Source organism: Panthera leo, chromosome B2, assembly GCF_018350215.1.
Source record: "Panthera leo isolate Ple1 chromosome B2, P.leo_Ple1_pat1.1, whole genome shotgun sequence".
NCBI lineage: Eukaryota > Metazoa > Chordata > Mammalia > Carnivora > Felidae > Panthera > Panthera leo.
In genome coordinates, this window is record NC_056683.1 from 148,387,463 (window position 1) to 148,399,539 (window position 12,077).

Genomic DNA, 12,077 nt, shown 5'->3' on the forward strand with positions numbered 1-12,077 from the left:
TACTTTTCAAGGTTAAATGAGAATAGATGTACTTGGGAGCATCTCAGTTGAAATAACAGGAGGATGCCTTCTTCCTTTTTATTTGTGAGAGGTGCTCCTGTACTCAGTTTATCTTCCAACCAGGAATTTGAAAGAGCGAGACCCTACTCAGGAGAGCAAGAGATAATCCAACCCATCTGTCCGGTTTTGCATAAACACTGTGAACCTCTGAAGAACTGTTTACTGTTCTCTGGTTGGTCCTGGGTGAATGAACGCCAGCAAACGAGGAAGTGGCTTTTTTTTTTCTTGTTATCCACCATGGATATTTTAAAGAGAGATTAAAAATTAGGGCTGCCCGTACAACATGAATTTCAGGGTATCTTGGAGTTTTCCACAAATATACTACACTAAGGTCACCAAGGGATAGCTTTTGCTTTTCACTTTGCCAAGACCATAATGGAAGCGTCTGGTATTTTGTTTTGTTACATCACCCAGATTCCTAAGAGCTGACAGTTAAAAGGTGGACGGACCCCTGAAGACTTTTATTATCCATGCTACTGTCTTCAGTAGAGATGTTGTCTAATCCCAATGAGATAAATACAGGTATTATTAGACCCCTAAAAAAGCAGATCATATACTGCTCTGAGAAAACGGTCCAATGCTCAGTATTTGGGGGGCAGAAAATACTTCTATTTGGCCTATTTCTACCAAAGCGTGAGATCTTATCTTTTTGTCCTTAATTTTAAAAGATCGGAAAATAGATGATAAATGTCTGCTGTAAGATAACAAATCTGTACACTTCTAGTCAATAAAAAGGTATGTCTGTACATTGTTCAGAGACTTCGATTTGAAGTGTAGTAACTTTAGTTTTCCATATGCCAAAAGAGGAAATAAACCAATATCTCTGGAAATGGAGAGAAAGTTTTCCAAGGAGATATGGGGTTGAACCATGTAAAACTGGGAAAGCCCAACTACTTTTGACCTAAAAAGGGCAACTTCCTGTGTTTCGACCTGTACCTGGGCGTAAGAAATTTCACTTGGAAAATAACACTGGAGGTTTGAGAGTGTGGTTTGGGATCTTTCACTTCTTGTGCCTCCTGAGCCAAGCTTAGTTTCCTGAAATATACTGCACAAAGTTCATTGAAAGTACAAACCTTAAAAGAAGTCCTACAACACTGAGTCTAGGCTCTGAAGCCAGCCTGCCTGTGCTAGAGTCCCAGCTCCCCCATTTTGTTACTTCGGGATTTTGAACCAGCAACTCAAGCCTTTCGCTTTCTCAGGTGTGAAAATCAAGGCGATAAGATAACAGCTCCTCCCTTGCAGGGTTGTTACCAGGATTAAAGAAAACACCGCAGCCCTAGATCCTCATTCTTCATGGGTTCTGTACTTGCAAATTCGCCTACTTGCCAAAGTTCCTTTGTAGCCCCAGAATCAATGCTTGGACACGTTTTCATGGTCGCTGAAGGACATGCGCAGAACAGTGAAAAAGCAGAGTCACCTGGGGTGCGTGGGCCCAGCTCACAGGGAGCGAGGTGACACCCTCCCTGCCTTCTTGTTTCGGCTCCCACCGTACACGAGTGCCATTTTTTGTGATGTAACAAAACCACACAAACCTGCCGTGTTTTTCACTGTTCTGAATGGCCCCAAGCCTAGCGCTAAGGGTCATCTAGTGTCCGCACAAGAAGGCCTCGTCTCCCGGGCTGCTTTCCCAGAGCCGTGCCCCCAAGGGGCCCCGTGCACAAACCACCACCCGTGTTCCCACTGACTTTGGTGACGTTGGCTTGGTTCCCAGAGGGCTTCTTAGGACAGGAGCATCAGAAAGGGTGTGGGGACCCTTCCCCGGTGGCAGCATGCCAAGCACGTTGAAAGAAGATACTTTAGAACCTTTGAAATGTCCCACTCCCATCTCTTAAGACTGCATAAAGCACTTGGCAGAAAGTATTGAATGTGTCCGACACTCTTAAGTGTCCAGGCAGGAAATGACCCTTGAAGTTGAAATTCTAAGCCCTGAGCAGTTAGAAGCAGCTTAGAAAGAGTGCAGAACCCACAAGTCTGGGAAAGATCTCCTAATGTCTAATCACGGGTCTTTTATTTATTTATTTTTTATTAAAAAAAATTTTTTTTAATTTTTTTAACGTTTATTTTTGAGACAGAGAGAGAGCATGAACGGGGAAAGGGCAGAGAGAGAGGGAGACACAGAATTGGAAGCAGGCTCCAGGCTCTGAGCCATCAGCCCAGAGCCCGACGCAGGGCTCGAACTCACAGACTGCAAGAGCATGACCTGAGCTGAAGTCAGATGCTTAAGTGTCTGAGCCACCCAGGTGCCCCTCATGGGTCTTTTAAAACTCTCTCTCTTGAGCTGATTTCAACCACTTCTCCAGACATGGTAGCAACTCCTGACACAACTAGTAACATCGAATCTTCCTTAAGGACTGAGGCCCCAGGGTGCTTTGTGCAGAGAGAAAAGCAGGTCTGTTGCTATAGTCGTCTGTGCACTCATGGCCGAAGGGGCCGGGGTCAGAGGAGAGTGCGGGGGGCCAGGGGAGGCCTGGGCAGAGGGGAGCGCGGGGGGGTGGCAGGGTGCTCAGACCAGAGGAAAGACTCCAGTCCAAAGACTCCAGTCATTGCTTACGAGGAACATGTCTGAGACGAGAACAGAGGAGACGCGCCTTTGGAAAAACAGCCTACGTTCTAATAACGCTCCCTGGTTGTCCGCACAGACCTCCATTCTCCCCGTGGCATTTCCCAGCTCCGTTCCTGACAGCCCCTAGAAAGTTAGCTGCCCGGCCACCACTGCCAGGGCGGTGACACAAGGCAGGTGCGTGGGGCACAGAGGGGTAGCCCCACCCCCACGCCTCCACCCGGTCAGCAGGGGCAGTGGGGCGATTCGGAGACATACCTGCCCCAAGGGGAGACAGACATGGGGGCCAATAAGCCCCACGGTTTGAGAAGGTGATCCCAGAGCGGCCGGTGTCACCCCTGGCGGGTACTTCCAGTCCCTCCCCACCTGTAGCCCCTCTCCATGCCCTGGCTGCCGAGGGCCTTCTCTTTCTTCAGTGCGGAGGTCCTTTTAAACCCGTGCCTCTCACTCCTCTGCTTAAAAACCTTCAACAACTTTCTCGTGTTTTTAGAATAAAGGCCACAGTGATAATCATAAAATAAGTTAGGGGCACCTGGGTGGTGGCTCAGTGGGTTAAGCGTCTGACTCCTGGTTTCGGCTCAGGTCAGGATCTTGGGATCCACGAGTTCGAGCCCCGCGTCGGGCTCTGCGCTCCAGGAAGGGCGAAGGGCTGGAGGTGGGAAGGCACTCAGCACATTTGAAACAGAAGTTGTGTTAAGTTTGTTTGGCTGGTATGTGCAGCACAAGGGGGAGAAGGGGGTCAGGAGGTCGGAAGGAGGTGACTGCACCGTTACCTTTGAACGGGCTCTGGCAACAAATACCGCCTGCGCAGCTCACGCCACGGAAATTTCTATCACGCAGCTCTGCAGGCTGGACGTCCAAGCCGGTCCCCTCCTCCCTGTGTCCCCAGGAGGCGGGGAGAGAGGAAGCTCTGGTCTCTCCCTCCTTCTATGAAGGCATCAGTTCCATCAGGAGGGGGCGCCACTCTCATGACCTAATCTAACCCTCATCTCCCCAAATACCATCGCACTGGGGATTAGGGCCTCAGCATACAAAGTTTGGAGGGACATCAACATTCAGTCCGTAGCAAGCATGTTAAGGATCTGGGATTGTGACTTCCGAAAGATGGGGAGCCATTGAACTTGTCACGGCAAATGCGTGACACATCAGATTGGCTATTTGTTTATTTTTAAGCAGCCTCCACACCCGGCCCGGCGCCCACCTTGGGGTTCCATCCCGCAACCCTGAGTTCAAGACCTGAGCCGAGATCAAGAGTCAGATGCTTAAGCCACTGAGCTACCCAGGGGCCCCCAGATTTGCATTTTAGAAAGCTCGCCCACTCATGCTTGACAAGTGGGTCTCAGAGGGCAGGTGTGGACGTGCGGAGATCTCTTCGGGTTTTTACGGTAGGCCCGAGGAGGGTCACGGTGCCTTAGACTAGGATGAGGATGACGTGGAGATGGGCAGAGCGTCCAGTCACCAGACTAAAGGTGGGATCCACGGGCCTCCACGGAGAGCAGAGAGGGTGGCAGAGGAGGGGGGTCCGGGGCGGGGGGACGTGGAGTGTGGCGCACAGATGGACTGGAGACGGAAATTGGGGGGCATCTGGGTGGAGCCCTGGTGCTGCAGGAAATGCCTTGGAAGACTGGGGGGGGGGGGCAGGACGTCTGCACCAAGGAGAGGAGCAGTGAGCAGAGGGCAGGGAAGCGGCCCAGTGGGTGGCCCTTTGTCTAGGATGAGCCAGTGGGCGGGACACCAGCCACCGAGGCGCCTCTGTAATTCTGTAGCTCTCCCTGCAGAGCTAATGCGTATTCGAATGGCCCAAATAAACCAGGCACTTCCTCTACCGTGGGCGCTCAGGGAGCGTCACTCCATTACTGAGCAGGAGACCCAGAATCTTTGCTGACGTCCAGCGACGACGCCAGATTTGCCGTGACACCCCTGTTCTCTGTCATTTGCTGAGCCACGTAAGTCACCGAACGGTGAGTGACTGAAATGTTTTCCCCAAGGATCTGCTCTTTGTTGAAAATGTCCTGCTCCGTGGGGCGGCTGGCTGGCTCAGTCGAAAGAGCCTATGACTCTGGATTTGGGGGTCATGAGTTCAAGCCCCACGTCGGGCTCTGTGCCGACAGCTTAGAGCCTGGAGCCTGCCTCCGATTCTGTGTCTCCCTCTCTCTCTCTGCCCTTCCCCTGCTCACGCTGTCTCTCTGTCTCTCTCTGTCTCTCAAAAATAAATAAATGTAGGGGCGCCTTGTTGGGTCAGTCGGTGGAGCGTCCGACTTCGGCTCAGGTCATGATCTCGCGGTCCGTGAGTTCGAGCCCCGCGTCAGGCTCTGTGCCGACAGCTCGGAGCCTGGAGCCTGCTTCGGATTCTGTGTCTCCCTCTCTCTCTGCCCCTCGCCCCGTTCATGCTCTCTCTCTGTCTCAAAAATAAATAAATGTTAAAAAAATTTTTTAAATAAATTAAAAATAAAAATATAAAGACACAGGATGACTTTTTAATGCCTAGCAGGCACTATATCTTTCCAAGAAGTTTTTACACCTCAATCCCTGATAAGAGAAAATGCCTTCCCTAAATCCCATCTCTCGGGAGAGGGAACCTCGTACCCTAAGAACAGAACTCTGCTCCTTGCTTTCTCTCTCTGACAATGGCTGGTGTTGTGAGACAGAAAATCCCTGTTGTGGTCCCGGCCAAGCGTAGCTGCTGGCCACTTACTAATGTTCTTTTGAGGCTGTCGCGAAACTCATTTGTGGTCCATGAAAACAGGGGTCCGGGACTCATGCTTGGAACGAATGGGCCAGCTCTAAACAAGTGTTGGATGTTGGTTGCTTCAAACCAAAAATATACTTAGCATTTCGTTCGTTTATTTCTCCTGGTCCATTTGCTAATATCCCTATTAGTTCTCGGAAATGCGACTTTAATACTGCACCAACGAGTCGCACGTGTTTCCCTGGTAACTGCACTGGAGCTGACCAGGATGCAATCTGTAGAGGAAAAGTGCAGGTCGGCAAGGCCAAGTCTTGGCCTCGTTGCGAACGACACCGTCTTGCCTTCGAGGGGCTAGTGGATTAACACGCGTTTGCCGTGTACTCGGTACTCCGGGGAAGAAAAAGGTACCACCTCGTCCTCAAAGAATTTACAAGTTAAATTTCGAAATAAGATTTCACGGGGACGGACAGAAGCGACCTGGCGTGCACTGGGTTCTCAAGTCGCCCATTAGACCCTTGCTAACTGAGACTGTGGCCCCGATGGCCCCCTGGTAGGCACCTGGAAGCTTGTGCAAAATGCAGTCTCCACAGCCTGCCGGTCTTACGCGTGAGAGCCTCCTGTTCACAGGACCCCCCAGGTGGGAAATCCGCACGGGGAAAGTGGGACAGGCGCTGGACCCCCCTGGTGTCTCCACGGATGCTCCCAGAAAGGGAGATGCCAGGGCTATCTTATTCAGGAAGTGGATTCTCGTACGAACAGATCTTAGTTCAAAATCGGTTTCATCTCCTGCTTCCTCCGTCTCTCTGGCTCCTCTGCTCTAACCCGTGTCCCGTGCCAGTGCCCAAGTGACCCGTGGAAGGCAGGTGATGGCCCCTCGGCCTTCACGCCCGCCTGGGACTCCCTTACAAACGGGCCAGGTCCTTCCAGCCTGCCCCAGTTGGGTTCCACAGGACACAGGCAAGCAGGACACAGGACTGGCACCCGGGGAAAGGTGGCAGGGCCCAGGTGGGCAGAGGGACACTGGACTACAAATAGCCACCCCAAAGTCTTCCGGCCTAAGAGGCCGCCTACCTGGAGGGGGAGGTCCAGGCCCTCATTTCTGCATCCGCCCATGATGCTCTGGGAGCAGCCTCTGGCAGGTTCCAGAGAGAAGCTCGACCGGCTTCAGGTGGCTCATCCAAGGTTACAGGTGAGAGGGGACAGCCTAGTGACCGAGGACAGAGGACAGGGAGCACCGCGGCGCTGCCCCCTGTGAGGTCAGTGTGGGAGCTAAGACAAGGTCGGCAACTGCCCCGACTCGGGCTGGGGCCTTGGGCCGGGGCCGGGGAGATGCACGTGGCCTGAAAGCTTGACCAACCGCCTGGGGGACTTGCAAGGGGCACGTGGGGCTTCTGTGGCAAGCGCTGGGGACAAAAAGCATGGACGGACGTATACCAGCAGCCTGCACGTTCTTGAAGCTGAGGCTGGAGGCCAGGAAGTTACTTCAGGGACAGCTTAGCAACCGCTTGTTACAATGTTGGGGGCCGTCTGTCTTTGAATCCGACTGTCCTTAAACATGAGCAGTCCAGTCCATTTTCCTGTTTTCTTCTCGGTAAATTGGGGATCGTAATAGAAGTGATATCCCGGGAATGTTGCAAGGATTAAACGGGACAAGTGGGGATCTCAGAATGACACCTGCCTTGTGTCACGTGGTCCAGCAGTGAATGATGCTTTCGATAAACCCGTCGTTGGATAAACCCCCACCCGTGTGGCAGTGTGGTCACTCACTTCTGTGATCATGTGTGGATTGTTTTGTTCTGTTTGCTTAAAAAGAAAATTTTTGTAATGTTTATTTATTTTTGAGAGAGAGCACGAGCGGAGGAGGGGCAGAGAGAGAGAGAGAGAGAGAGAGAGAATTGGAAGCAGGCTCCATCCAGGCTCCGAGCTCTCAGCACAGAGCCCCGTGCGGGGCTCGAACCCACAAACTAGGAGATCGTGACCCGAGCCGAAGTCGGACGCTCAACCGACTGAGCCACCCAGGCGCCCACTTTGCAGTTTTTTTGCTGGTTGGGAGGCGGGCAAATGACTCCAGAACCCGTGTCGGTGGGCCTGGGTGGGAGGCGGAGAGGACCGGTTCTCAGGAGTCATCCCCGGTGGGAACAGCCTCCGAGCTGCCCAGCTGCCTTTCCCATTCATACAGCTAAGGAGGCGGAAGCGAGGTACTGGGTCGACTCTTGCTTTTTGCATCGGGGTCACTTGTTAATCGCTCTTGCGACGGGGTTGGGCGCAAGCAAAAAATGCAGGTGGTACAATCTCAGCACCTTCCCTCCGTCTTTGCTCCCCTCCCCCGCCCCTGCACTTGGCCCGGACCCCGCACCTGACATGTCTGCGAGCTCTCTGCCCTCCATTCTCATAGATGCGTTAGGAGAAAAGACAGATGCTCCGATAGGAGGGCGTATGTGTTTGGAAAGGTGTCTGTATACTTTTTACAACAACGAGTAGCTGGACGTGATCAATGGATCGCTCGTGACCTCAGCTTTCCAGTCTTGTGAGGCCACAAGATGGCATCACGCAGCCACAAAATAGTCTCAGACCTGGGGAAAGGGCAAATCTGTCCCTTGTCTGCGCTGTTCAACTGCCGCAGGCTCGTTGGAAGCCCAGGGAAGTCCCTTCCCGCACGGGCCTGTGTCCCTGAGAGGCCTCAACTGACAGAGGGGGACAGTGGAGTTATCCCTGCAGACAGGTGGATGGCGTAGGAGATTTTATCCTTCCTTCCTCTCTCCATTCCCTTCTTCCCTCTTTCCTTCCTCCCTCTCTCCCTTGTTCCTTCCTTCCTCCCTCCTTCCTTCCTTCCTCCCTCCCTCCCTCCCTTCTCCTCTCCCTTCCTCCTTCCTTCCTTCCTTCCTTCCTTCCTTCCTTCCTTCCTTTCTCCTTCTTTCCTCCTTCCTTCCTCTTTCCTCCCTCCCTCTTTCCTTCCATCCTTTCTTCCTCTCTTTCTCCCTCTCCTTCTTTCTCACCCCTCCCCTCCTCTCCTTCCTTCCCTCCCACGTTTCTCTCTTTCCCTCTCTCTCTCATATTCAGAAGCCTCCACCTCCTTTATTACTTTTTTCTGTGGCCGGAGGAAGAGCAGAGCACCCCCCCCCCCCCCCGGGGAACAACTCTGTGTCACAGGCTTTGTGGAAGGACGTCTCCATCCTGGCTGTGCTGCTTTGACAGATGACAGTTCTTTTCCCTGACTAGCTGGTGTCCTCTGAGTTCTGGTTAGGGATGCCTGCTGGATGACGGATGCTTGGGATGTGGGGAAGAAAGGCAGAAGGAAATGGCAGGTAAAATTACACTTCCTAATAACCCACAGCCCACTGGCAGATACTTGAGGCAGGCAGAGAGTAACGTTTCTCCCGGAACTCCCTACAGTCTTAACGTTAATGCTTGGCCAACCTTAGCTTGACAATAGCTAGGCCTCCACATCCTGTGAGTCTTCCTTAGCCTGTGAAAGTCTCACTGGAAACTTCCCCTGGACTTTACCTCCCCCAGCCCCACGGCACAGCCCCATAGCATAGCATAGTCTCTCCTCATGATCCTGGGCCGGCTCTTCCTGCCCACGGGTCCTGTCCCCATGCTCTAATAAAATCACCTTTCTGCACCGAAGACGTCTCAAGAATCCTTCCTGGCCACCAGCTCTGGCCCCCGCCATGGCAGACCCCCATCACGTGCACTGCTCTCGCGGACCAGGGCTGAGACCAGCATCCCAGCTAGCGCGGTGGCCGTGGCAGTCACCACGGCAGAACTTGTCGATTTGGCGAATGGTCCACGATGAAACTGGGAACTGCCATTCAGGGCACTGCTTAGGGGTTAGCCGGTAGCTTCTAGACCTGAAGAGCCGGTTCCAACCCTGAAGCCGTGCTGTGTGAGTGATCTGACATGCTGGTTCCCCTTCTGTATCCGCTGTCCTTATGTGGAAGGGGGGACATAAGACCTGCAAAGGGCCTAGAGCACCTGAAGCGCGTCGCATACGATCGTTACCGCAAGGCCATCATGCTGGGAGTAGCTCCCCTTTGTCCTGCAGGATGTCTCCTTTTGGAATAGTTTTGGCCTCCCCCAAATGTCGCAAACGTAAGTAGAGTTTGCTTCTGCCTTTCCCCTAATTGCCTGACGTGAACCTCCTACATGACGGGACCGCAGGGATCTGGACCAGGAAGTGAACGCTGATGCAGTGCCGCCCGCTAATCTGCAGGTGGCGCTCTATCTCCGCAGCTGTCCCGTCCGCGCGCCGCTGGCAGGTGCGGGCCTGGCCTCCAGCTTCTGTTCGGGCCCCGGGGTCTCCAGCCCGGGGCGGCTTTTCAGTCCTGATGTTTCACACCCTTAACGCTTTTGCAGAGTAGTGGCCCGTGATTTTGTACCTGCCCCTTGTCTGGGGGATGATCTGGGATTTCCCCATGATTCGGCTGAGGTCGGGCCCTTTGGCAAGAGTGGCGCCCGCGGGCTCCTTGGCGCGTCCCGCCCGGAAGCGGGGTGTGCAGAAATGTCGTTACAGATACGGCTGACTTGGATCCCTTGGGTCGGGGCCATCCGCCAGAGTCCTTCACTGGAGCCTTGCTGTTTTCCCCTCTGTGACCGATGAGGAGATTTACTGACGGTGTGCCTATCATTTCGCCTTGAATTTACCATCAATGATGACTGTGGCCCACGCCCATTATGACTGGCGCTGCCTGCCGGAAACTTCCATCAGCCACTCAATACTTGTGACAGGGGCGCCTGGGCGGCTCAGTCGGTTAGGCGTCCCACTTCAGCTCAGGTCACGATCTCTCGGTCCGCGAGTTCGAGCCCCGCGTCAGGCTCTGGGCTGATGGCCGGGAGCCTGGAGCCTGCTTCCGATTCTGTGTCTCCCTCTCTCTCTGCCCCAACCCCGCTCGTGCTCTCTCTGTGTCTCTCAAAAATAAACATTAAAAACTGTTTTAAAATCTATCTTGGGGCATTCTAAGGAAGAGCGGCCCCTCCTCCCCCGTGTACGCATGCATCGGTGTGTGTGTTCACTCATTCATTCCGTTCGTTGTTCAGTTATAGGACGGTGGACTTCTGGGTCTTTATTTTACTCTGGAGTTAGGAATTGCCATCGTTACTGGTTTTGTTGCTCAGATTTTCCCAGACTGGGAGCGCCGCAAGCCGGCTCTCGTGTTCCTTCAAAATGCCCTCATCGTTTTTTGAGGGCTTCCTTCATTTCTGGCACCATAAGATGTGCCGGACTCATCGTGCGTTTCCCCACCCCCCGTGGAGTCCACCGTTTACCGGGGAGCCCCGGTTTCTTTTCCTGGAAATTCATATTTATGAACGGATGTCTGGCCGAGTTCTGGGTGTGCACGTTACCCCCGGGGGACCTAGCCTCCAGGCCACCCGAACGGGGGGAATCAGATACACGTGTACGTGTGTGTGTGTATGTACATAGATTACATTTATATGCATAATATATAATACACGATAAATACATATATGTTATATAGATGTATACACTCACATCACGAGCTCTTTCTTATGCCTCCCACCTTGCCTTTTTTGCATCATCTGTTCTGCAAATAAGAAACCACAGCATAGCTAGGTATTTGCTAGATTCAACGTCGCATCGTTTCAGAATTTCTTGCCCGCACCGTGGTGGAAAACACATTTCCCGATGAGAGTATAGGATTTGTGTGCAGCTTCACAATGGGCAGTCGGTACACCGTGCTCCAAACGGATACATGTTAGTTATTTTCTCCCCCCACCCCCACCCCATGCGGTTATGTGGTTCACCCATGTGCGCGGAGGGCCATTTAGTGCTACCCCAAATGGGGTCCCCCACGGCCCGGCTGATCTGAAGTATTTATTTTGGGGAGAGTTGTTCTAAGAGGACTGTACCCAAGCACACTCAGCCTCTTTTCCTCCTTTCCGTCCCCCTCCTGCCGTCCTCCCCACCCCCCCCCCCACCCCCTGCAGGTAGGTTTCCGCATTAATTCCTGGTTTATGCTTCTTGTATTTCGTTTACAGAAAAGATCAGATGCATGTACACTCTCCCACAGCCTTCCTTCTTACATGAGGATGCCGTGTTGGCTTTTTTCACTTAACAATATATCCTGAAATCAGACAATATCAGTTCTTAGAGACTTTTCTCTCCCCCCACCCTCCAGCTCTCTTTTCAAAAAAATTTTTTTAGGGGCGCCTGGGTGGCTCAGTAGGTTGAGCGTCGGACTTCCGCTCAGGTCATGATCTCGCGGTTCGTGAGTTCGAGCCCCGCATCGCGCCCTGTGCTGACGGCTTGGAGCCTGGAACCTGCTTCAGATTCTGTGTCCCCTTCTCTCTCCGCCCCACCCCTACTTGTGCTCTGTCTCTGTCTTTCAAAAATGATTAAACATAAAAAAATTTTTTTTAATTAAAAAAATTTTTTTTCATGTTTATTTTTGAGAGACAGAGACAGAGAGTGAGTGGGGGAGGGACAGAGAGAGAGAGGGAGACACAGAATCCAAAGCAGGTTCCAGAGAGACAGAGAGTGAGTGGGGGAGGGACAGAGAGAGAGAGGGAGACACAGAATCCAAAGCAGGTTCCAGGCTCCGAGCTGTCAGCACAGAGCCTGACCTGGGGCTTGAACTCACAAATGTGTGAGAGCCTGACCTGAGCCAAAGTCGGACGTTTAACCAAGTGAGCCATCCAGGTGCCCCTCTCTCTTTTTTGTTACACCAGCCAAATACTATGTTATGTTGCAAAGTTTTCTCAATGACTACTACTCTTTCTATAATTTTTCAATACAAAACAATGCTGTAA